The sequence below is a fragment of the Diabrotica virgifera genome, chromosome 1, assembly GCF_917563875.1.
Source record: "Diabrotica virgifera virgifera chromosome 1, PGI_DIABVI_V3a".
In the NCBI taxonomy this organism is placed as follows: Eukaryota; Metazoa; Arthropoda; class Insecta; order Coleoptera; family Chrysomelidae; genus Diabrotica; species Diabrotica virgifera.
Window position 1 is genome coordinate 58600344 of NC_065443.1, and position 27207 is coordinate 58627550.

Genomic DNA, 27207 nt, shown 5'->3' on the forward strand with positions numbered 1-27207 from the left:
GTAACAAATTAATTGGAAGTTCTGTCCGACAAAATACATTGGGCGGTTTCGTAGTCCGACGTTCCAAATTTTTAACCTGTTCCACAATTAAAACTTCCCCTGTTCCAGTGTTTCCATACATCAAAGTTTGTCCAACTAGACACCCTTAAGCTATTAAAAAATTTTCAGCTTGCTATTAATCAACTTTTTTTTTCATACGAGGTATCCAGACCTGTTATCACCGATTGGCGCACTGTAAACTAGCGTTCGACGAAGTATACGGTTAAGTTATTTTAACGCTGTACTTAAACTGCCGTCAAACGGTCGTGCACTATAATGCCGTTAACAACTATGACGTCATGATGCGTTTGACGGCATTTTCTTCGGATGAACGGCATGGAGGCTGGCCACCTTAGTATCAATTTCTGATAAAGAATTTAATAATATTAGAAGATTTTCTTATAAACGAAAAAGAAAACAAAGTGAAGTATTAAAACGTATTTTAATTATGTTGTAAACCTGTTGTAAACTAAGAAAAAAAATTAATTATAGAAATTTAATCCTTTCTTTGGAATGGAACCCTGGATTTATTTGGAAATGTTTTGGGGTTTCTTTTCTTTTTCTTTGGTAGTCCTATTACTGCCAGGCCTTGTCCTTTTGGGCGTCCTCGTTTTTTTACTGCCACTGGCATTTTAATTGTCGACCAAGCAACATCGTTCACTTGAAGAGTTTGGTGAGTAATAGGAAGTTCATTTTCTGGACTTGACTCTTGTATATTCCCCCCCACGCGATCTACCCTACTTATCTCTTGACAAACCACCTCACCACACAGCTTATTTTCACTTTCAAATACAACTTCATCATTACTTTCAATAATAACTTGCGTGTCATTTTCAAATAAAACTTTATCATTACTGTCAATAATAGCTTGCGTGTTATTTTCAAATACAACTTCATCATTACTGTCAATAATAACTTGCGTGTCATTTTCGTCTGTAACATCTATAGGTGTAAGTAGAACAGCAGTATCATTGGCCCACAGTGTTTTGAGATTTTTTAATAGATTAAACCTTTGCTCAAATAACATGCCCGTACGTTGTGCAATACTACGCCCCATAATGATACTTACCTAAGTCATTCAAGTTTTCCAAATTCAAACTTATTATTCCCACAATAATTAACACTCACGTACAAATATAACGCTTGTAACTATATATTGAGACGGGCACTATAATAAACTAAGATAAGAGAATCGTCAACTCGTGCATTAACTCACCACGTGTATATATATGCTGAACTGCAAGTGAAAGCGAACGGCAGTCGAAGAAAATGCCGTCAAACGCATCATACGAATGACGTCATAGCTGTTAACGGCATTATAAAGCAAAAGACCGTTTGACGGCAGTTTAAGTACATACATCATTATTTTTTTTACATATTACATATGTAATTCTTTAACTAATGGATCAAATGAAATTTTATATAATTGGACATAAAAGAAGAACAATATCGAAAATTGTTATTAAGCAAAATTGTTTGGAATTAAAAACTAAGTTTAAATTTTCAATTACATCCTTCTAATTGAAATATTGTGCACTTATAGCAAATGTTAAGCGAAATTCATATTTTTTACATACCTCGTATAAAATTGAAAAAGTTTGATATCTGATGGTTGTATCTTGGATTTTATACGAGGTAGAGCATTTTATAAAGAATAACTTATTTTCGTGAAATTGATAATAAAATAGTTATCATAATTGTAATAAAATGATGATGGGTATTGCGTAATTTGAGAAAAAAAATTGAAAATTGATATTAAAACATAGTTTTTAATTCTATTTACAGTAGGAAAAATGAAAGATTACCATGAACCAACACATAAAACACGCTGTATTTTCCTGTGACCGTGTCACAAAAAAATTGGCCAGCGGAAGAACATGTAATAATTATATAAAGTGTTCTTTTAATAATGTGCACTACTTTCTGGAACATAGAAAACATGTGTTTAAAAAGATCGCTCATGGGTACTCTTTCATTTTTCCGACTTGTAACTTTTCATAATAACAATTTTTAATATTCTGGAATATACTTTCTACTTTGCTCTTTAACGAAATTCATATTTTTGACATACCTTGTATAAAATTGATAAAATTTGATATCTAACGGTTGAGTTTTAGATTTTAGACTATGCAGAACATTTTATGGAGAATACCCTTTTTTCGTAAAATTGATAATAAAGAAGTTTCCCATATGGTTCATAGCTACGCAGACATACTGTATACTAGCTTCTTCATAAGAATTTTTGAAATTGTAATGCCATATTCGGATTCAGTATAATCAAAAACAAAATAGAAACATATTTGATCAAAGTAAAATTATGAATTCAACGATATTTTTAAAATTATTTATACAAAACAATTGTTATTGTTTAAACAATTAATAAACAATTAGCGGCAAAATCTGTGAGTAGAACTTTTTACTTTATGTATATAAACTAACAAAAACAGTTATAGAAAAATATAAGCTTGTTTGAATTATTCCGGAACAATGCATGTTTTCGTTCTATCTTGACTCCCCTAATAAGCAAATTTATAATATCTAATACAAAACTGAAAAAAAAAGTCTGAGGCCCCACCGAGATTTGAACTCGGATCGCTCATGGAACCTATGGAAAAATATTTCTAGAGATTTGGGTTTACAGGGAGCATGATCAAATTGTTTTGAAAGATTTTCTTTAGAACACTCCCTACGATTACAATAATATTGTAGGATATATCCATAGAAGTGTTTTAAAATGGCTGCCCATAATTATTATTATTGTGTCTAAATCCATAGGCGTAACCAGGGGGTGGTTTTGGGGTTTATACCCCGCCTTTTGGATGTACTTTGAGCTATATACGCTTAATACCATTATTATTTCATACCCCCAGAGACCTTCAAGTAGATGTAACCCCCAGGATCATCGTGGTTACACCTCTGTCTAAATCCAAAATCTCTATACAGAAATGAAAAACAAAAATATCTGAGGTCCCACCGAGATTTGAACTCGGATCGCTGGATTCAAAGTCCAGAGTGCTAACCATTACACCATGGAACCTATGAAAAAATCATATTTCTACAATTTTGGATTTACGTGGTCATTAAGATATCCATAAAAATATATCCAAAAATGAATAACCACTTTCAATTTCGTTGCAAAACGAAAATACAGCCGAACCATATTCCAGTCCAATCAGAGAGTGCTGCAAGCACCTCTACCGGTTTCGAAACTTATTAGTCTCTCATCAGGAGGCACATATGCTGCTCTCCCTGATCCAACCAAAACAAACCCCAGCGTGCAGTCCCGAATTGCAACGAACGAAATGGCATAGATGCCCTAGCGGCAACTGCTAGCAAAAGACTAAGTTTTCACTCTAATGGCATATAACATATCCCACCAGAATGAAAACAATGGGAACCTTCTCTGGTTACACCTCCGAGGCTTCTACAATTTGCAAGCCATACGGATGCTGAGACTAAGGAAGATGAGGGAATTCTACAATTTACAATTCACGTCACATCTGCTCAGCGCGGTAAAGTTCCAACGAGACTGGTTCCCTTCATACTCCACACAGAGTAAATGTAAATCAAAAATGAATAACCACTTTCAATTTCGTTGCAAAACGAAAATACAGCCGAACCATATTCCAGTCCAATCAGAGAGTGCTGCAAGCACCTCTACCGGTTTCGAAACTTATTAGTCTCTCATCAGGAGGCACATATGCTGCTCTCCCTGATCCAACCAAAACAAACCCCAGCGTGCAGTCCCGAATTGCAACGAACGAAATGGCATAGATGCCCTAGCGGCAACTGCTAGCAAAAGACTAAGTTTTCACTCTAATGGCATATAACATATCCCACCAGAATGAAAACAATGGGAACCTTCTCTGGTTACACCTCCGAGGCTTCTACAATTTGCAAGCCATACGGATGCTGAGACTAAGGAAGATGAGGGAATTCTACAATTTACAATTCACGTCACATCTGCTCAGCGCGGTAAAGTTCCAACGAGACTGGTTCCTTTCATACTCCACACAGAGTAAATGTAAATCAAAAATGAATAACCACTTTCAATTTCGTTGCAAAACGAAAATACAGCCGAACCATATTCCAGTCCAATCAGAGAGTGCTGCAAGCACCTCTACCGGTTTCGAAACTTATTAGTCTCTCATCAGGAGGCACATATGCTGCTCTCCCTGATCCAACCAAAACAAACCCCAGCGTGCAGTCCCGAATTGCAACGAACGAAATGGCATAGATGCCCTAGCGGCAACTGCTAGCAAAAGACTAAGTTTTCACTCTAATGGCATATAACATATCCCACCAGAATGAAAACAATGGGAACCTTCTCTGGTTACACCTCCGAGGCTTCTACAATTTGCAAGCCATACGGATGCTGAGACTAAGGAAGATGAGGGAATTCTACAATTTACAATTCACGTCACATCTGCTCAGCGCGGTAAAGTTCCAACGAGACTGGTTCCCTTCATACTCCACACAGAGTAAATGTAAATCAAAAATGAATAACCACTTTCAATTTCGTTGCAAAACGAAAATACAGCCGAACCATATTCCAGTCCAATCAGAGAGTGCTGCAAGCACCTCTACCGGTTTCGAAACTTATTAGTCTCTCATCAGGAGGCACATATGCTGCTCTCCCTGATCCAACCAAAACAAACCCCAGCGTGCAGTCCCGAATTGCAACGAACGAAATGGCATAGATGCCCTAGCGGCAACTGCTAGCAAAAGACTAAGTTTTCACTCTAATGGCATATAACATATCCCACCAGAATGAAAACAATGGGAACCTTCTCTGGTTACACCTCCGAGGCTTCTACAATTTGCAAGCCATACGGATGCTGAGACTAAGGAAGATGAGGGAATTCTACAATTTACAATTCACGTCACATCTGCTCAGCGCGGTAAAGTTCCAACGAGACTGGTTCCCTTCATACTCCACACAGAGTAAATGTAAATCAAAAATGAATAACCACTTTCAATTTCGTTGCAAAACGAAAATACAGCCGAACCATATTCCAGTCCAATCAGAGAGTGCTGCAAGCACCTCTACCGGTTTCGAAACTTATTAGTCTCTCATCAGGAGGCACATATGCTGCTCTCCCTGATCCAACCAAAACAAACCCCAGCGTGCAGTCCCGAATTGCAACGAACGAAATGGCATAGATGCCCTAGCGGCAACTGCTAGCAAAAGACTAAGTTTTCACTCTAATGGCATATAACATATCCCACCAGAATGAAAACAATGGGAACCTTCTCTGGTTACACCTCCGAGGCTTCTACAATTTGCAAGCCATACGGATGCTGAGACTAAGGAAGATGAGGGAATTCTACAATTTACAATTCACGTCACATCTGCTCAGCGCGGTAAAGTTCCAACGAGACTGGTTCCCTTCATACTCCACACAGAGTAAATGTAAATCAAAAATGAATAACCACTTTCAATTTCGTTGCAAAACGAAAATACAGCCGAACCATATTCCAGTCCAATCAGAGAGTGCTGCAAGCACCTCTACCGGTTTCGAAACTTATTAGTCTCTCATCAGGAGGCACATATGCTGCTCTCCCTGATCCAACCAAAACAAACCCCAGCGTGCAGTCCCGAATTGCAACGAACGAAATGGCATAGATGCCCTAGCGGCAACTGCTAGCAAAAGACTAAGTTTTCACTCTAATGGCATATAACATATCCCACCAGAATGAAAACAATGGGAACCTTCTCTGGTTACACCTCCGAGGCTTCTACAATTTGCAAGCCATACGGATGCTGAGACTAAGGAAGATGAGGGAATTCTACAATTTACAATTCACGTCACATCTGCTCAGCGCGGTAAAGTTCCAACGAGACTGGTTCCCTTCATACTCCACACAGAGTAAATGTAAATCAAAAATGAATAACCACTTTCAATTTCGTTGCAAAACGAAAATACAGCCGAACCATATTCCAGTCCAATCAGAGAGTGCTGCAAGCACCTCTACCGGTTTCGAAACTTATTAGTCTCTCATCAGGAGGCACATATGCTGCTCTCCCTGATCCAACCAAAACAAACCCCAGCGTGCAGTCCCGAATTGCAACGAACGAAATGGCATAGATGCCCTAGCGGCAACTGCTAGCAAAAGACTAAGTTTTCACTCTAATGGCATATAACATATCCCACCAGAATGAAAACAATGGGAACCTTCTCTGGTTACACCTCCGAGGCTTCTACAATTTGCAAGCCATACGGATGCTGAGACTAAGGAAGATGAGGGAATTCTACAATTTACAATTCACGTCACATCTGCTCAGCGCGGTAAAGTTCCAACGAGACTGGTTCCCTTCATACTCCACACAGAGTAAATGTAAATCAAAAATGAATAACCATTTTCAATTTCGTTGCAAAACGAAAATACAGCCGAACCATATTCCAGTCCAATCAGAGAGTGCTGCAAGCACCTCTACCGGTTTCGAAACTTATTAGTCTCTCATCAGGAGGCACATATGCTGCTCTCCCTGATCCAACCAAAACAAACCCCAGCGTGCAGTCCCGAATTGCAACGAACGAAATGGCATAGATGCCCTAGCGGCAACTGCTAGCAAAAGACTAAGTTTTCACTCTAATGGCATATAACATATCCCACCAGAATGAAAACAATGGGAACCTTCTCTGGTTACACCTCCGAGGCTTCTACAATTTGCAAGCCATACGGATGCTGAGACTAAGGAAGATGAGGGAATTCTACAATTTACAATTCACGTCACATCTGCTCAGCGCGGTAAAGTTCCAACGAGACTGGTTCCCTTCATACTCCACACAGAGTAAATGTAAATCAAAAATGAATAACCACTTTCAATTTCGTTGCAAAACGAAAATACAGCCGAACCATATTCCAGTCCAATCAGAGAGTGCTGCAAGCACCTCTACCGGTTTCGAAACTTATTAGTCTCTCATCAGGAGGCACATATGCTGCTCTCCCTGATCCAACCAAAACAAACCCCAGCGTGCAGTCCCGAATTGCAACGAACGAAATGGCATAGATGCCCTAGCGGCAACTGCTAGCAAAAGACTAAGTTTTCACTCTAATGGCATATAACATATCCCACCAGAATGAAAACAATGGGAACCTTCTCTGGTTACACCTCCGAGGCTTCTACAATTTGCAAGCCATACGGATGCTGAGACTAAGGAAGATGAGGGAATTCTACAATTTACAATTCACGTCACATCTGCTCAGCGCGGCAAAGTTCCAACGAGACTGGTTCCCTTCATACTCCACACAGAGTAAATGTAAATCAAAAATGAATAACCACTTTCAATTTCGTTGCAAAACGAAAATACAGCCGAACCATATTCCAGTCCAATCAGAGAGTGCTGCAAGCACCTCTACCGGTTTCGAAACTTATTAGTCTCTCATCAGGAGGCACATATGCTGCTCTCCCTGATCCAACCAAAACAAACCCCAGCGTGCAGTCCCGAATTGCAACGAACGAAATGGCATAGATGCCCTAGCGGCAACTGCTAGCAAAAGACTAAGTTTTCACTCTAATGGCATATAACATATCCCACCAGAATGAAAACAATGGGAACCTTCTCTGGTTACACCTCCGAGGCTTCTACAATTTGCAAGCCATACGGATGCTGAGACTAAGGAAGATGAGGGAATTCTACAATTTACAATTCACGTCACATCTGCAAATTGTAGAAGCCTCGGAGGTGTAACCAGAGAAGGTTCCCATTGTTTTCATTCTGGTGGGATATGTTATATGCCATTAGAGTGAAAACTTAGTCTTTTGCTAGCAGTTGCCGCTAGGGCATCTATGCCATTTCGTTCGTTGCAATTCGGGACTGCACGCTGGGGTTTGTTTTGGTTGGATCAGGGAGAGCAGCATATGTGCCTCCTGATGAGAGACTAATAAGTTTCGAAACCGGTAGAGGTGCTTGCAGCACTCTCTGATTGGACTGGAATATGGTTCGGCTGTATTTTCGTTTTGCAACGAAATTGAAAGTGGTTATTCATTTTTGATTTACATTTACTCTGTGTGGAGTATGAAGGGAACCAGTCTCGTTGGAACTTTACCGCGCTGAGCAGATGTGACGTGAATTGTAAATTGTAGAATTCCCTCATCTTCCTTAGTCTCAGCATCCGTATGGCTTGCAAATTGTAGAAGCCTCGGAGGTGTAACCAGAGAAGGTTCCCATTGTTTTCATTCTGGTGGGATATGTTATATGCCATTAGAGTGAAAACTTAGTCTTTTGCTAGCAGTTGCCGCTAGGGCATCTATGCCATTTCGTTCGTTGCAATTCGGGACTGCACGCTGGGGTTTGTTTTGGTTGGATCAGGGAGAGCAGCATATGTGCCTCCTGATGAGAGACTAATAAGTTTCGAAACCGGTAGAGGTGCTTGCAGCACTCTCTGATTGGACTGGAATATGGTTCGGCTGTATTTTCGTTTTGCAACGAAATTGAAAGTGGTTATTCATTTTTGATTTACATTTACTCTGTGTGGAGTATGAAGGGAACCAGTCTCGTTGGAACTTTACCGCGCTGAGCAGATGTGACGTGAATTGTAAATTGTAGAATTCCCTCATCTTCCTTAGTCTCAGCATCCGTATGGCTTGCAAATTGTAGAAGCCTCGGAGGTGTAACCAGAGAAGGTTCCCATTGTTTTCATTCTGGTGGGATATGTTATATGCCATTAGAGTGAAAACTTAGTCTTTTGCTAGCAGTTGCCGCTAGGGCATCTATGCCATTTCGTTCGTTGCAATTCGGGACTGCACGCTGGGGTTTGTTTTGGTTGGATCAGGGAGAGCAGCATATGTGCCTCCTGATGAGAGACTAATAAGTTTCGAAACCGGTAGAGGTGCTTGCAGCACTCTCTGATTGGACTGGAATATGGTTCGGCTGTATTTTCGTTTTGCAACGAAATTGAAAGTGGTTATTCATTTTTGATTTACATTTACTCTGTGTGGAGTATGAAGGGAACCAGTCTCGTTGGAACTTTACCGCGCTGAGCAGATGTGACGTGAATTGTAAATTGTAGAATTCCCTCATCTTCCTTAGTCTCAGCATCCGTATGGCTTGCAAATTGTAGAAGCCTCGGAGGTGTAACCAGAGAAGGTTCCCATTGTTTTCATTCTGGTGGGATATGTTATATGCCATTAGAGTGAAAACTTAGTCTTTTGCTAGCAGTTGCCGCTAGGGCATCTATGCCATTTCGTTCGTTGCAATTCGGGACTGCACGCTGGGGTTTGTTTTGGTTGGATCAGGGAGAGCAGCATATGTGCCTCCTGATGAGAGACTAATAAGTTTCGAAACCGGTAGAGGTGCTTGCAGCACTCTCTGATTGGACTGGAATATGGTTCGGCTGTATTTTCGTTTTGCAACGAAATTGAAAGTGGTTATTCATTTTTGATTTACATTTACTCTGTGTGGAGTATGAAGGGAACCAGTCTCGTTGGAACTTTACCGCGCTGAGCAGATGTGACGTGAATTGTAAATTGTAGAATTCCCTCATCTTCCTTAGTCTCAGCATCCGTATGGCTTGCAAATTGTAGAAGCCTCGGAGGTGTAACCAGAGAAGGTTCCCATTGTTTTCATTCTGGTGGGATATGTTATATGCCATTAGAGTGAAAACTTAGTCTTTTGCTAGCAGTTGCCGCTAGGGCATCTATGCCATTTCGTTCGTTGCAATTCGGGACTGCACGCTGGGGTTTGTTTTGGTTGGATCAGGGAGAGCAGCATATGTGCCTCCTGATGAGAGACTAATAAGTTTCGAAACCGGTAGAGGTGCTTGCAGCACTCTCTGATTGGACTGGAATATGGTTCGGCTGTATTTTCGTTTTGCAACGAAATTGAAAGTGGTTATTCATTTTTGATTTACATTTACTCTGTGTGGAGTATGAAGGGAACCAGTCTCGTTGGAACTTTACCGCGCTGAGCAGATGTGACGTGAATTGTAAATTGTAGAATTCCCTCATCTTCCTTAGTCTCAGCATCCGTATGGCTTGCAAATTGTAGAAGCCTCGGAGGTGTAACCAGAGAAGGTTCCCATTGTTTTCATTCTGGTGGGATATGTTATATGCCATTAGAGTGAAAACTTAGTCTTTTGCTAGCAGTTGCCGCTAGGGCATCTATGCCATTTCGTTCGTTGCAATTCGGGACTGCACGCTGGGGTTTGTTTTGGTTGGATCAGGGAGAGCAGCATATGTGCCTCCTGATGAGAGACTAATAAGTTTCGAAACCGGTAGAGGTGCTTGCAGCACTCTCTGATTGGACTGGAATATGGTTCGGCTGTATTTTCGTTTTGCAACGAAATTGAAAGTGGTTATTCATTTTTGATTTACATTTACTCTGTGTGGAGTATGAAGGGAACCAGTCTCGTTGGAACTTTACCGCGCTGAGCAGATGTGACGTGAATTGTAAATTGTAGAATTCCCTCATCTTCCTTAGTCTCAGCATCCGTATGGCTTGCAAATTGTAGAAGCCTCGGAGGTGTAACCAGAGAAGGTTCCCATTGTTTTCATTCTGGTGGGATATGTTATATGCCATTAGAGTGAAAACTTAGTCTTTTGCTAGCAGTTGCCGCTAGGGCATCTATGCCATTTCGTTCGTTGCAATTCGGGACTGCACGCTGGGGTTTGTTTTGGTTGGATCAGGGAGAGCAGCATATGTGCCTCCTGATGAGAGACTAATAAGTTTCGAAACCGGTAGAGGTGCTTGCAGCACTCTCTGATTGGACTGGAATATGGTTCGGCTGTATTTTCGTTTTGCAACGAAATTGAAAGTGGTTATTCATTTTTGATTTACATTTACTCTGTGTGGAGTATGAAGGGAACCAGTCTCGTTGGAACTTTACCGCGCTGAGCAGATGTGACGTGAATTGTAAATTGTAGAATTCCCTCATCTTCCTTAGTCTCAGCATCCGTATGGCTTGCAAATTGTAGAAGCCTCGGAGGTGTAACCAGAGAAGGTTCCCATTGTTTTCATTCTGGTGGGATATGTTATATGCCATTAGAGTGAAAACTTAGTCTTTTGCTAGCAGTTGCCGCTAGGGCATCTATGCCATTTCGTTCGTTGCAATTCGGGACTGCACGCTGGGGTTTGTTTTGGTTGGATCAGGGAGAGCAGCATATGTGCCTCCTGATGAGAGACTAATAAGTTTCGAAACCGGTAGAGGTGCTTGCAGCACTCTCTGATTGGACTGGAATATGGTTCGGCTGTATTTTCGTTTTGCAACGAAATTGAAAGTGGTTATTCATTTTTGATTTACATTTACTCTGTGTGGAGTATGAAGGGAACCAGTCTCGTTGGAACTTTACCGCGCTGAGCAGATGTGACGTGAATTGTAAATTGTAGAATTCCCTCATCTTCCTTAGTCTCAGCATCCGTATGGCTTGCAAATTGTAGAAGCCTCGGAGGTGTAACCAGAGAAGGTTCCCATTGTTTTCATTCTGGTGGGATATGTTATATGCCATTAGAGTGAAAACTTAGTCTTTTGCTAGCAGTTGCCGCTAGGGCATCTATGCCATTTCGTTCGTTGCAATTCGGGACTGCACGCTGGGGTTTGTTTTGGTTGGATCAGGGAGAGCAGCATATGTGCCTCCTGATGAGAGACTAATAAGTTTCGAAACCGGTAGAGGTGCTTGCAGCACTCTCTGATTGGACTGGAATATGGTTCGGCTGTATTTTCGTTTTGCAACGAAATTGAAAGTGGTTATTCATTTTTGATTTACATTTACTCTGTGTGGAGTATGAAGGGAACCAGTCTCGTTGGAACTTTACCGCGCTGAGCAGATGTGACGTGAATTGTAAATTGTAGAATTCCCTCATCTTCCTTAGTCTCAGCATCCGTATGGCTTGCAAATTGTAGAAGCCTCGGAGGTGTAACCAGAGAAGGTTCCCATTGTTTTCATTCTGGTGGGATATGTTATATGCCATTAGAGTGAAAACTTAGTCTTTTGCTAGCAGTTGCCGCTAGGGCATCTATGCCATTTCGTTCGTTGCAATTCGGGACTGCACGCTGGGGTTTGTTTTGGTTGGATCAGGGAGAGCAGCATATGTGCCTCCTGATGAGAGACTAATAAGTTTCGAAACCGGTAGAGGTGCTTGCAGCACTCTCTGATTGGACTGGAATATGGTTCGGCTGTATTTTCGTTTTGCAACGAAATTGAAAGTGGTTATTCATTTTTGATTTACATTTACTCTGTGTGGAGTATGAAGGGAACCAGTCTCGTTGGAACTTTACCGCGCTGAGCAGATGTGACGTGAATTGTAAATTGTAGAATTCCCTCATCTTCCTTAGTCTCAGCATCCGTATGGCTTGCAAATTGTAGAAGCCTCGGAGGTGTAACCAGAGAAGGTTCCCATTGTTTTCATTCTGGTGGGATATGTTATATGCCATTAGAGTGAAAACTTAGTCTTTTGCTAGCAGTTGCCGCTAGGGCATCTATGCCATTTCGTTCGTTGCAATTCGGGACTGCACGCTGGGGTTTGTTTTGGTTGGATCAGGGAGAGCAGCATATGTGCCTCCTGATGAGAGACTAATAAGTTTCGAAACCGGTAGAGGTGCTTGCAGCACTCTCTGATTGGACTGGAATATGGTTCGGCTGTATTTTCGTTTTGCAACGAAATTGAAAGTGGTTATTCATTTTTGATTTACATTTACTCTGTGTGGAGTATGAAGGGAACCAGTCTCGTTGGAACTTTACCGCGCTGAGCAGATGTGACGTGAATTGTAAATTGTAGAATTCCCTCATCTTCCTTAGTCTCAGCATCCGTATGGCTTGCAAATTGTAGAAGCCTCGGAGGTGTAACCAGAGAAGGTTCCCATTGTTTTCATTCTGGTGGGATATGTTATATGCCATTAGAGTGAAAACTTAGTCTTTTGCTAGCAGTTGCCGCTAGGGCATCTATGCCATTTCGTTCGTTGCAATTCGGGACTGCACGCTGGGGTTTGTTTTGGTTGGATCAGGGAGAGCAGCATATGTGCCTCCTGATGAGAGACTAATAAGTTTCGAAACCGGTAGAGGTGCTTGCAGCACTCTCTGATTGGACTGGAATATGGTTCGGCTGTATTTTCGTTTTGCAACGAAATTGAAAGTGGTTATTCATTTTTGATTTACATTTACTCTGTGTGGAGTATGAAGGGAACCAGTCTCGTTGGAACTTTACCGCGCTGAGCAGATGTGACGTGAATTGTAAATTGTAGAATTCCCTCATCTTCCTTAGTCTCAGCATCCGTATGGCTTGCAAATTGTAGAAGCCTCGGAGGTGTAACCAGAGAAGGTTCCCATTGTTTTCATTCTGGTGGGATATGTTATATGCCATTAGAGTGAAAACTTAGTCTTTTGCTAGCAGTTGCCGCTAGGGCATCTATGCCATTTCGTTCGTTGCAATTCGGGACTGCACGCTGGGGTTTGTTTTGGTTGGATCAGGGAGAGCAGCATATGTGCCTCCTGATGAGAGACTAATAAGTTTCGAAACCGGTAGAGGTGCTTGCAGCACTCTCTGATTGGACTGGAATATGGTTCGGCTGTATTTTCGTTTTGCAACGAAATTGAAAGTGGTTATTCATTTTTGATTTACATTTACTCTGTGTGGAGTATGAAGGGAACCAGTCTCGTTGGAACTTTACCGCGCTGAGCAGATGTGACGTGAATTGTAAATTGTAGAATTCCCTCATCTTCCTTAGTCTCAGCATCCGTATGGCTTGCAAATTGTAGAAGCCTCGGAGGTGTAACCAGAGAAGGTTCCCATTGTTTTCATTCTGGTGGGATATGTTATATGCCATTAGAGTGAAAACTTAGTCTTTTGCTAGCAGTTGCCGCTAGGGCATCTATGCCATTTCGTTCGTTGCAATTCGGGACTGCACGCTGGGGTTTGTTTTGGTTGGATCAGGGAGAGCAGCATATGTGCCTCCTGATGAGAGACTAATAAGTTTCGAAACCGGTAGAGGTGCTTGCAGCACTCTCTGATTGGACTGGAATATGGTTCGGCTGTATTTTCGTTTTGCAACGAAATTGAAAGTGGTTATTCATTTTTGATTTACATTTACTCTGTGTGGAGTATGAAGGGAACCAGTCTCGTTGGAACTTTACCGCGCTGAGCAGATGTGACGTGAATTGTAAATTGTAGAATTCCCTCATCTTCCTTAGTCTCAGCATCCGTATGGCTTGCAAATTGTAGAAGCCTCGGAGGTGTAACCAGAGAAGGTTCCCATTGTTTTCATTCTGGTGGGATATGTTATATGCCATTAGAGTGAAAACTTAGTCTTTTGCTAGCAGTTGCCGCTAGGGCATCTATGCCATTTCGTTCGTTGCAATTCGGGACTGCACGCTGGGGTTTGTTTTGGTTGGATCAGGGAGAGCAGCATATGTGCCTCCTGATGAGAGACTAATAAGTTTCGAAACCGGTAGAGGTGCTTGCAGCACTCTCTGATTGGACTGGAATATGGTTCGGCTGTATTTTCGTTTTGCAACGAAATTGAAAGTGGTTATTCATTTTTGATTTACATTTACTCTGTGTGGAGTATGAAGGGAACCAGTCTCGTTGGAACTTTACCGCGCTGAGCAGATGTGACGTGAATTGTAAATTGTAGAATTCCCTCATCTTCCTTAGTCTCAGCATCCGTATGGCTTGCAAATTGTAGAAGCCTCGGAGGTGTAACCAGAGAAGGTTCCCATTGTTTTCATTCTGGTGGGATATGTTATATGCCATTAGAGTGAAAACTTAGTCTTTTGCTAGCAGTTGCCGCTAGGGCATCTATGCCATTTCGTTCGTTGCAATTCGGGACTGCACGCTGGGGTTTGTTTTGGTTGGATCAGGGAGAGCAGCATATGTGCCTCCTGATGAGAGACTAATAAGTTTCGAAACCGGTAGAGGTGCTTGCAGCACTCTCTGATTGGACTGGAATATGGTTCGGCTGTATTTTCGTTTTGCAACGAAATTGAAAGTGGTTATTCATTTTTGATTTACATTTACTCTGTGTGGAGTATGAAGGGAACCAGTCTCGTTGGAACTTTACCGCGCTGAGCAGATGTGACGTGAATTGTAAATTGTAGAATTCCCTCATCTTCCTTAGTCTCAGCATCCGTATGGCTTGCAAATTGTAGAAGCCTCGGAGGTGTAACCAGAGAAGGTTCCCATTGTTTTCATTCTGGTGGGATATGTTATATGCCATTAGAGTGAAAACTTAGTCTTTTAAAAATATATCCATTTATTTAGACTACCGGTTTACAAAGCTAGTACAAACATTGTACCAAAACGCCACAATGCGTGTAAAACTACATGATACCACCAGAGAAATGCATATCAAGCGAGGTGTGAGACAGGGCGACACTCTCTCGCCTAAATTATTCCTCGAATACGCCTTTAAAATGCTAAAGTGGGAAAATAGAGGAATAAAAATAGATGGGGAAATGCTCAATCATCTGCGTTTTGCCGACGATATAGTACTTATTACCGAAGATCTGGGTGAAGCACAACAAATGCTACAAGAATTAGAAAACGTATCTTCAACAATGTACCTAAAAATGAACATCAGTAAGACTAAATTTATGACAAATTTAGTTCCCAGCCAACACCTAACCATCAAAAATTAAGTGGTAGCATTGACAGAAAAGTACATAATATATCATATATCTCGGTCATGAAATCAGAATAAGCAAGGATCAGACCTGTGAATTTCAACGCCGAATAACACTTGCTTGGGCAGCGTATGGTTCACAAAGAGACATCTTTAAGAGCAACATCCCGATAGCTATGAAACGGAAGACATTTGACCGATGCGTTCTTCCTATTATGGTATATGGAGCAGAAACTCTCACTCTCACAAAAAAACAGCCCTAAAAACGAGTGGCACAAAGGAGCATCGGAAGATTGATTCTCTGCGTGACAAAAAAAGACAAAATAAGGAACCAAGAACTAAGGAAAAAAACAAGTATCGCTGATGCCGTCGAACGTATAGCTAAGCTGAAATGGAATTGGGCAGGTCACATAGCGAGACTAAAAGACTCAAGTTGGATCAGAAAACTAATTAAATGGCGCCCAGGAGAAGACAAACGCAGCAGAGGACGACCACCAATACGCTGTATAGACGACATTAAACTAATATCCAAGAAATGGAAACAAGACGCACAGAACCGTGGAGAGTGGCGAAAAATGGGAGAGACATATGTCCAGCAGTGGACAGAAGAGGTTGCATGATGATGACGATGATGATGATGATGATCTCCATTTATAAAATGCTTTTAAAAGGCTCATTAATTACACAGGCCAACGATGAAAAAACTTTTTTGATAAAATTACCTCTATCTTATGTATTTTGGTGTGCTGAGTCCGAAAATCATATTAAAAATGCTGTATCACCCACCATTCTTTCACAATTTAACATTTAAAATTGCATAAGTACCTTTGAAACCAAAATTACTACTAAGGAAAAAGAAGCTTGGATTGGATTCAAAAAAGTTGTAACCAAGTTTTTAGGTAATGTGAAAGACCCTAACTACTAGCTTATAGAAGCTAATTTATTAGATAAGTTTTTTAAGATTTTAGATAAGATTTAAGATTTGGGATGTCAAATCAGCCTCAAAATCCACCTTTTGCATAACCATCTTGATCATTTTCCAGAAAATCTGGGTGCAGTCAGTGAAGAACGAGGCGAACGCTTCCACCAGGATATCAACGTGATGGAGCAACCATACCAGAGATGTTGGAACACCAACATGATGGGTGATTACTGTTGGTCACTTCATCGGGAACAACAGAGTGCCTCGCATAGGTGAAAAAGCTACTTGAGAAGTTTTACAAAAAAAAAATAGAAAGAAAATACAAAAACATTGACCCCTGAAATGCTTGTACAGACCTATACTATGAGAAGATAAAAATTAGATAAAAGGTATTATTCTAATAATGTATCATTTTAATGTATTCCGGTATTTTGTGTTTTTCAAATTATTATATTGTAGAATAAGCCAGTGTCATATTGTGGAAAAACTGTGGGTGATACCTAAAATCTAATTTCAGATTCTTTTTTAGCGCCAAAAATTACATAGGATTCACATAAATTTATAAGAAAAGTTTTTAAATGTTTTTTTTTTCGTTGGCCTGTGTTATTCTTGTACGTAGACTTCAAATCTTTATACAAGCTATCAAAAAAGTAAAATGTTTGAGGTCCCACCGAGATTTGAACTCGGATCGCTGGATTCAAAGTCCAGAGTGCTAACCATTACACCATGGAACCGATGGAAATAATAATAAAGGTGAGAATTTCGTTTCGCAGGTATAGTTTGATACAAGAAAATTTTTATGAGGTCCCACCGAGATTTGAACTCGGATCGCTGGATTCAAAGTCCAGAGTGCTAACCATTACACCATGGAACCGATGGAAATAATAATAAAGGTGAGAATTTCGTTTCGCAGGTATAGTTTGATACAAGAAAATTTTTATGAGGTCCCACCGAGATTTGAACTCAGATCGCTGGATTCAAAGTCCAGAGTGCAAACCATTACACCATGGAACCTTTATTTGTACTGCAGTGGATTTTTTATGTATGTATATTAACCATTTTAATATGAAACGATTTAAAAAACATATAAATAATTCAGGTCCCACCGAGATTTGAACTCGGATCGCTGGATTCAGAGTCCAGAGTGCTAACCATTACACCATGGAACCGATGGAAATTATAATATACCGGAGAATTTCGTTTCACAGGTAACCTTTGATACAAGAAAATTTTTATGAGGTCCCACCGAGATTTGAACTCGGATCGCTGGATTCAAAGTCCAGAGTGCTAACCATTACACCATGGAACCTTTATTCGTACTGCAGTGGATTTTATATGCATGTATATTAACCATTTTAATATGAAGCGATTTAAAAAAAACATATAAATAATTCAGGTCCCACCGAGATTTGAACTCGGATCGCTGGATTCAGAGTCCAGAGTGCTAACCATTACACCATGGAACCGATGCAAATAATAATATACCTGGGAATTTCGCCTTACAGATAACGTTTGATACAAGAAAATTTGTATGAGATCCCACCGAGATTTGAACTCGGATCGCTGCATTCAAAGTCCAGAGTGCTAACCATTACACCATGGAACCGCTGAATTCGTAATCAGAAGACAACGAATAATTTTTCGCCATAAACTGTGGAAAATTTTTGAAATCAAATAATTGATTCCTGCATGTAATTTCATATTATTCTTGTCTGAATTTCACTGTGTGTTTAGGAATGCGTATATTATACGCACCTGCATCTTTTCAAGATTGTATATTGTATTCTATACACGAATGAGTATACACTAAGTAAAGTGTATGGAAACATCAAATCCATAAAATCCAGACAAGATCGAAAATTAGTACAAAGATAAAGTAGCAGAACAACAGACATGATTTAGAGCAGAAAAATCAACAGTAGATCACTTTTTCTCACCGCCCTGGTTGTAGAAAAAAGAATAGCCTGATATCAAGAACTACACCTTCTATTGGTATACCTAAAGAAAGCATATGCCAGTGTCCCGCTGACTCTATGGGGAGCTATAGAAAACGGAACACAAATACAGTCAAACCTGCCATATCCAGATCAATGTGGCGACAGACCGATCCGGATATCAAAAACACTACTTCTTTTATAGTCTCTGAAACGTTTTCTCCTTCATACATTCCAGTTATCAACGCCGTCAATAACTTTCGTCGATAGACACGTTTTATAGATTCTATAATACATTATTTCGCCATGTTTTAGTTCTTCTTTTAGTGCGTTGTCCAACAGCAGGAGCAAAACTGCCTTTGGTAGATCCGGACGGCGCAGAACCGTCCGGATATGGGGAGGTCCGGATATGACAGGTCCGGATATGGCAGGTTGTACTGTATAGTTAAATCTGTTAAGCATAAGATTGCTACTTATGAGGCAAACTTTTGACCCATGGAAGAAGAAATGCAGTTATATTGGGCTGCCGCTTAATAAGTGCGCCCTGTATACACAGTTCTGCAGACCACCAGGTAATTAAAATACAAAAGGATGGTTACCTGGAGTATATGTCAAGAAAGCTTGTGAAACAATACGAAAAAAGTGTATACAGTCCGTCCAAAATACTTACCGTTGCACGTCATCCGCGTCATAGCCCGTGACGTCCCATAATACCAACACGAAATATTTAGACGGTAGGTATGTTCCTTTTTAGAATCATTTAGCCCAGTGCACGGGAATTACAGCCACTATACATATTTTATTATATACGCGTATAGAGGGGCCCTTCAAGTATTACGTAACGCAGGTTGAGGGGGGGGGGTTACGTAATACGTGAACGCCCCATTAAGGTGCGTTACGTAGGGGGGAGGGGGTCAAAAATCTACAAAAACCGCGTTACGTAATACTTGAACGCTCCCAGAAATAATATTGTAAGATTTCTATTAATGTACCTACATTTAAAGAAACATACCCTAACTTGTTTCATTTAATTTGTATAAGTAGAATATAAAGCGTTTTTATAAAGCACACTTGTTCGGATTACACTCTAACTGCGATCGAACAAAGGTGACATTTTGGCATAAATTGGTAACATTTATTTGAAGTTGCGGTGATGACACTTAATATAACCTTATATTAAGACACAATATAACCTTATACATACTAGTAGGATGGAATGAAAATACAAAATTCTAGATATTATAAATACCTGTGAATGAATTGTGACGGAATATTAGGTATATGACGCCATTTGAAAAAAAAATATATTCAAGGAAGAAAAGTAATAAAGCTATTTAGAGTAAAAATGTAAACAACAAACAAAAAATAATCATTTATAGCTCAGAAGTACGACCCTTTAAAGAAAATGCTGCAAACAATAGAAACCAATTTGTGGAGAAAAACAGCAGGCAAGTCAAGGATAGAGAGGGTGACAAATATAAGAATCATAGAGATCATGAAAGTAAGATTCACAATTACCGATGAAATAATAGACAAAGAAGTAAACTGGTTTGGTCATACGCAAAGAATAAATACTAAGGTAATCGAAAAAAAAAATGATTAAAGACAAGATAGAAACAAAGCTGATAAGTGTAGTGTATATGCCACTCTATAAACACGTACATAAACATTAAACAAATGAGAACATTACATCTTTGAAGTATAATATATTTCGCCGATGCCACATGATTTAAGAATTGTAATATTTTTAGCATTTAATAATCAATATAATTAATTCTTGATAAAATAAAAATGTTCAGGTCCCACCGAGATTTGAACTCGGATCGCTGGATTCAGAGTCCAGAGTGCTAACCATTACACCATGGAACCGTTGAATTTTCACATCATAAACGTCGCTGATATAGCGGAGGTGTTGATTATGGTACATTAATATACGAGTAATATTATGTATTATTAAAATATACATACACGAGCATTGACAAATATTTTTTGGGACTGGAACGGATTAATAACATTTCAGTTAATTTCAATGGGGAACATCGCTTTGAAATACGAGCAAGGTTACGGAACGAATTACCCTGGTATGTCGAGGTACCACTGTATTATATTTTTGAATTTAAATTGAGATTCATTTGGTGAAACTTAATATAATTTTAAGATGTTTGGCAAAATTTTAACAAAATATGTAAAACTAGATGAAATTCAATGGGGCTAGATACATAAAATAAAAGATTGTGCATTTATTGTCACATGTCTTCAAAAATGAATGTGACTTCCCGAAAAGGATAAAAATAGAAAAGCACTCTCAAATTGCCTACTTCTATTATATTACGATAATATTGCTCTAAAAACTTTTTAAATGCCTCAAACCAAAAATTTAATTACGATGAAAATTCCACACCTGTAATTTTGAACCAATCAAAATACGTTATTTTGACAGATCACCATGGCAACGGAGGTATTTTATCGGAAATTTTTTGCTCGTGGGGTACCCAACAGCGAATTATAGTGGAAATTTTTTGACGTTGTTTACAATAACAGAACATTTTTGACAGACTGGTTTTTATTTGTTTACATAATTTAGTTTTGATTCATTTTCTATCACTTGTAGTTACTCAAAACTTATGTAAAATTGAAGAATATACTATTTTCTATCTTGAAATGGTATTCCCATGCAACTACAATGAGTAGAAATTACGAATTTGAAAGCCTAAATAATTGCTGACAAAGCTATGGCGCGCTATTAATCTGTTCATGCAGCTTTGGATTTTCAAATGCAAATTTGGTGTGGAATTTTCTTACCGAATACCACGCGAAGTCAAATTAATATCCGGAAATTTTTTTTTGATCATGAATATTTTTAGAAAATTTCCGGAAATAATTTGACCTCTAGTGGTATTACTAGTGAAAATTTTTTGCTCAATTAGAAATCCAATGAAATCAATTTATTTGTGGTCATCTGATTGAATACAACCAATAAAACCAACATTATACTGAAAACAGATCCCATGGGCTGTTTTCACTCAATCATGTAGCTATGGATACCTACATTTCGTTTCATTTCGATTTTGACATTTCAAATATTCAATATTTCAAAATGTCACGATTTGGTTGTAATACTGATGAGAATATTAATGAAATTATCGAATCAAATATACCAAAGAATACTGTTTACAGTAAAAAATTTTCTATCCGAATAACCCTCGAACATTGATAAATGCTCAAAAATTTTTTAACAACTTTCTCAAGCTTGTTGCTTACAGGCAACAGACCTCCGCCTACGGCGTCGGTCTGTTTCCAAGCAACAAGCTTTCGAAATCTGTTATAAAATTTTTTCGAACAATTATCAATGTCCTTGAGTTATTACTACTGATAATGGTAAATACTAGCATATTATTAAGTTGATTATTAGAAATAAATTAGAAAACTGAGACGAGAAGGCACTAACAGCATAGGCAAGGTAAAATATTGAAGGACATTTAAATGGACAGGGTATTTAAATTACATTCACCAAAATTTAAATAGCAGTTCCACGTAGATAACGTACCAAAAAACCAGTGGCGGCTGGTCAGAGGAGGCAAGGGAAGCTTAGGCTCCCCATATTTTTTTCACACGCTACACTGTTTTGTTTATCTTGAATCGCGAAAAACAACAAGCACTCTCACTATTATACAAAGTGTAAATTCCACACTATCACGATATGTCCATACGCACGGAGAATTAGCATTAGAACGCATGATTGCGGTCTCAGTTTTTTTCATTATTTGTAGTCAGGACCCTAAAATGAGTTATCCCGAGATGCATGTAACAGAGTAACGGGGCTAACAGCCGGCCAGCCTCAATTGCTAATGTTTTCGTTTGCTCCGCGCAGTAGCCTTTAAGAGACCCGGTCTCCTTAAGTGCTTAAGGAGACGCTGCCCGGATATATAGCAAGGGAGGCAGACCGAGCGCTAGCCTCCGTTACATTCATCTCGGGACAACCAATTTTAGGGTCCTGACTACAAATAATAAAAAAACTAAAAATGATAATTATGTCATGAAATCTGGTATGTGGAGTTAAAGTTATATTTGGAACAACTTGTTCAAATACCTTTTTCCGATATCTCTAACGCGAAGCAAAATATCGGAAATATGCCGTGTTTGTGGATTCGCAATAGGTCGCGATTAAAATTTAAATTTCAGTTGAGTAACTTAAAAAATGTGAACCTTCAACATGTATGACTGTGCAAAACTTCAAATCTGTATTTATTTTGATAGCCGAAATATAGAGCTCTCTTCATCTTGAATGTGACACACTGTATATATATTTAATAATCTCTTTATATATCGAATCTATCGGTCAGAATGTAAAACAATTGCCCATTTTGTCAGATGTGCAATACAATTTTATTAAAACAAAGGTATGAGCAAAATAAGAATAAAATTACATGCATATCTTCTTACAAAGATGGAACTGTTAACAAATAAACGACACAAACATTGGTAGACAATTTTACACTTTTACAATAATTAAACTAACTATTTTTAAAATGATATGGTATTGTGAAATTATGAATTATGTATGATGATATTATGAAATGTAAATAAAAAATAGTCAAAAACAAATGGGGCCATCAATTGCATTTTTTGGCGCATTTTTTTGCTAGTGCAAATTTGTCTAGATATTTTATAGTTATCGCCTCCCCTATTGTACAAAATCACGAGCCGCCACTGCACAGAACGTGAAGTTACGTGGAGAACTGACCTAGTAGGCTCAAAGGGTTCGCCAACTTGTTGAAAATTTCAAGATCTTGTCTGAAATCAAGACAATAAGTAGTTTTAGATTTCAAGACAAGACAAGAAATTTTATGTCAATACCAAGATATCTTGTCAAGAAAACAAGAAATCTTGAAATATCTTTAAATACCTAATAATAAAAACTAGATTTTATTTCAAATAACAAATTTAGCACATTTTTAAATCGGAATTGATAAGCCATGACTTAAGAGGATCGGTACGTATTTTCGGCTGCAATGCTATTCAAATGGGGATTCATTTTTTTCAAATCCTGAGAAAACTAATAAGTATTTTTAAAAAATTTAAACGCAGAATGAAAGATTACGTTATTAGCGAGGGCCGAAAGTCCCTAAGAACTTCTATAATGTTTATTTTAATAAGTTACAGGGGTGAAAAAACTAAGAGAAAATTTAGTGTGATTTTTAATTTCAAATATCTCATTCAAAATAAACTTTTTATTTATTCTAAGGGACTTTCGGCCCTCGGTAATAATTTAGTCTTTCATTCTGCGTTTAAATTTTTCAAAAATATTTATTGGTTTTTTCAGGATTTGAAAAAAATGAACACAATGCCGTGGTAATATTTTCCAAATCTGTCTTTGTCTTACAACGCACTCAACCGAATATAATATTGTCAGCATATATTGTCAGTCAGACACTGACAATCAGTGACAATTTTAAATATTTGACATTGCATCGGGAATATTTTGAGAAATTGATTAAATATTATTGATATATAGTGTATTTGATAAATAATTGATTTAAGACGTGAACTTAATAAAAAGTTATTTATTGTGTATTATTTGTGGAAGATCCAAGCAGAGAATACATCAGATTGATATATCCTGTGATCCAAGTATTTTGTTGTTAGAGATGTTCAAAATTGTAAGCGTTCCAAAATAACAACATATTATTAAAAAATCACTTTAACACTTTTCCTCTTTTCTCGATTGATTATTAGTTTTTGTTGTACAAATAAATTATTACAATCACTGAAAACATAGTTAGTGAAAAAATTATCACATTTATTAACTGAATTAATAATTTGCAATTATAAAAATAACAGTTATCCAAGAACATTCAAAAGCCATCTCTTTAAATTAATTATGACATTTTCAAGTAGAATGACATTCTAGTAATGTTTACATATCCACACCAGTGTGAATTTTACTACACGTAATTTGCCGTGTAAAGACAGAAAAAGTAGGGATACACGTAAAATATTTGCGAATAATGTACCCATAGCCTTAAGGCAGATAACACTTCTTATGGAGTCAACGCCTAGCTGATTTCTTAGCTTTGTTATTGTTAAAGTTGCTTTTGAAAATAGCCTTTCCGCAGGTGCAGATGTTGCTGGCGATCCGAGAAAATCCTTGGCCATTTTCGATAATGACCGGTAGATATTTTCGTTTCTTCTCCACCAATCAAGTATGTATATTCTCAGAATCTTCTGACCTAGGCTCATTTAAGTATTTTTCAATTTCATACTTCCAAGATGGTAGGTTATCATTATCAGCTTTCTTAAATAGGTAAGTAATATCTAAATCAAATTCGTTATCTTCTTTTTTCAGACTAAGTACTGGCTCTGGTATTGGATTCTATAGATCATTCTGGGATTTATTAAAGTAGTTAGCTTTAAATATTTGTTCCTAGATGTTCCTTTTAAAGAAGCTTTTCCCAAGATGAAGAGGAGAATGCCTCTACTTTTCAGTATATCCAATTAGTTTTGTTATAGTGTTTCAGTATTTTATCTCTCGCAGCCTGAATGCAGTAAATTAATTGCTCATCGGTAGCGTCTCTATCAATTTTATTATTAAGTTCATAAGCGCATATCTAAAGTTCGTCCAAAAGTAAATTTACTCCAATTACCACCAATGGGAGTGTGCCATATTTTTCCCCTTCGAGAATTGAAGAAAGTGTTTCAAACCTTCTCAGAAATCTACTGACAAAATTTACTGATCACAGCCATTCTTGTCTAACATTTTTCAATTATTTAGATTTTGGTTTTTGTCACAAAATATAGTTTTAAGCATTTTTTACAATTAAGCCCCATGTGAGCATCTCGTAAGTTGAATGCCATCTTGTAGGCACATCTAGTTCTGGCATAGTCATCTTACAATTTATGGCCTCGCAAGCACTGTTAAGTTTAAGTTGCATTTGCCCTGAGGTTTTTCTACTACGATCTCATCCTCCACATAATCAAAATCCTTTTCGATGTCTAAACTGTTTCGATTTGGGATTTGGCTCAGCAATTTTTATGAAATCCTGGACAGCTAAGCTTAGAATATGTGCGAAACATACAACATGTTTATGGTAATATATAAGCATGCAACTACACATCAATTTTGGGTTCGTCAGGAAACAAATGCAGATCAGGGACTCCCGCTAGTGGCTGTGAAAGCCGTGTTAGCTCGCAACGCAATAAAAAGCTCGCCGTGGAATCACCCAACCGGGTAATCAAGAAATTTCTAGATCTTGAAATTTATTGAGCCATGACAAGATTATAAGATGCCAAGAAAACGTCAAGACAAGATTTTTTAGATTTCTTGATTTTTTTCTCAAGACAAGACAAGAAGTTGTTGTCAAGACAAGAATTCTGGTCTTGTCGACCCCTAGGTATGTTGCGAGAAACAACATCACATTCGAAGCTCTTCATCAACTACTAAATGACACAAAATAAAAAAAAAATAGCTAGTGATGATTATGACGATGAATGACGGTCCTATAAAATCCGAAGAGAACGGAATATTTATTTAGTAGGTATGCAGTTTAGTTGGTTTGTCGCCTTCAATATCTGTTACAGAATGGTTAAGTGCTATACTTTGTACGGTCCATATCGTTATAAAGCATGCAGACATTGACGTTGAAAATATCTTCCATTAATAAGTTGGAGGCCTTCGAAATGATGAATATGAAGAATGTTCCGCATACTATGGACACATAGGGATAGGGTGAGAAACGAAAAAGTCTTAAGAAGAGCATATACTGAGAGAGAATTGCTTAACTTGATCAAGGTACGAAAAATTGGATACCCGGGCTATATCCTGAGAGGGGAAAAATACGCAATCCCTCAACTAATCATCCAGGGAAAGATTGAGGGCAAGAGAGGAGTAGGTCGCAAATAAATGTCGTAGTTACGAAATATAAAGAACTGGACAGACATAAATAACGCTGGCGAGCTTTTGCATTCCGCAAAAGATAGACATCTGACCTAAAAATAATTCGCCAATGCACTATAGCACGGCACCATAAGAAGGTATGTACTAAATGTATGTATGTATACAGAATAAACGAGAAAATTCCGGAACATTGCATTGAGTTGAACTGCATTTAAAATAGTGGACCAATATAAAACTTCGACACACAGATATCCATACCAGGTTAATACACATTCTATAAAATATCGTTCAACTATTTGTCTTCTTTTCAGAGGGCCACAGCCCATAACGCCGCCCAAAGTCAATGTTGCCAAGCGTCGTATAATATCCGATTTGCGGATCTGTTTGAGAGTTGTAATCAGTAAAAATAATCAGATATTTGCCTATATGTTTCAGTGTAGTGTAACTACCAATCTACTACAACAGACTAATAACAAAAATAAACTTATGGTTATTTGTAGTTATTTCCTTTCTTTCCTGTAAATATTTTATGGTTAAACGTTATTATACCTTGTTTGAGAGAAATATTATTTAGAGAAACGCGATTGGCAACACTGCCCAAAGTAACCGTCTGACTGTTTAGAAAAGGAACTAGAAGAAAGAAAACTAACGAAACTTGCATGTCCGCACAACCCCAAGGATTATAACCAAATTGCCTACAAGCACAAGCCGATTGCATAACCCCTTGCTTCCTACGCATATGCGGTAAGAATGGATTAGTATAAGTTTATTGATGTGTACTTAAAACATATAGGTAATTTCACCTAAAATACATCAAAATTTTAATAATTCTATAAATTAATAAATATCTAGGTACC

At 38.4% G+C, this 27207-nt stretch overlaps 1 protein-coding gene and 7 non-coding genes across 9 annotated transcripts in view; all 8 read right to left on the bottom strand.

Annotated features, from left to right (window-relative positions):
* The window catches only part of LOC114328744 (tyrosine-protein phosphatase non-receptor type 13-like), a 1179517-nt gene that overhangs the window by 518810 nt on the left and 633500 nt on the right, over positions 1-27207 (bottom strand). The window lies entirely within an intron of this gene.
* Trnaq-uug (transfer RNA glutamine (anticodon UUG)) lies at positions 3005-3076 on the bottom strand. Its single transcript has one exon. It is a non-coding gene; the product is annotated as a tRNA-Gln (tRNA).
* On the bottom strand, positions 17185-17256 carry Trnaq-uug (transfer RNA glutamine (anticodon UUG)). Its single transcript has one exon. It is a non-coding gene; the product is annotated as a tRNA-Gln (tRNA).
* Positions 17325-17396, bottom strand: Trnaq-uug (transfer RNA glutamine (anticodon UUG)). The gene has a single exon. It is a non-coding gene; the product is annotated as a tRNA-Gln (tRNA).
* Trnaq-cug (transfer RNA glutamine (anticodon CUG)) lies at positions 17620-17691 on the bottom strand. Its single transcript has one exon. It is a non-coding gene; the product is annotated as a tRNA-Gln (tRNA).
* On the bottom strand, positions 17760-17831 carry Trnaq-uug (transfer RNA glutamine (anticodon UUG)). Its single transcript has one exon. It is a non-coding gene; the product is annotated as a tRNA-Gln (tRNA).
* On the bottom strand, positions 17917-17988 carry Trnaq-cug (transfer RNA glutamine (anticodon CUG)). Its single transcript has one exon. It is a non-coding gene; the product is annotated as a tRNA-Gln (tRNA).
* On the bottom strand, positions 20254-20325 carry Trnaq-cug (transfer RNA glutamine (anticodon CUG)). Its single transcript has one exon. It is a non-coding gene; the product is annotated as a tRNA-Gln (tRNA).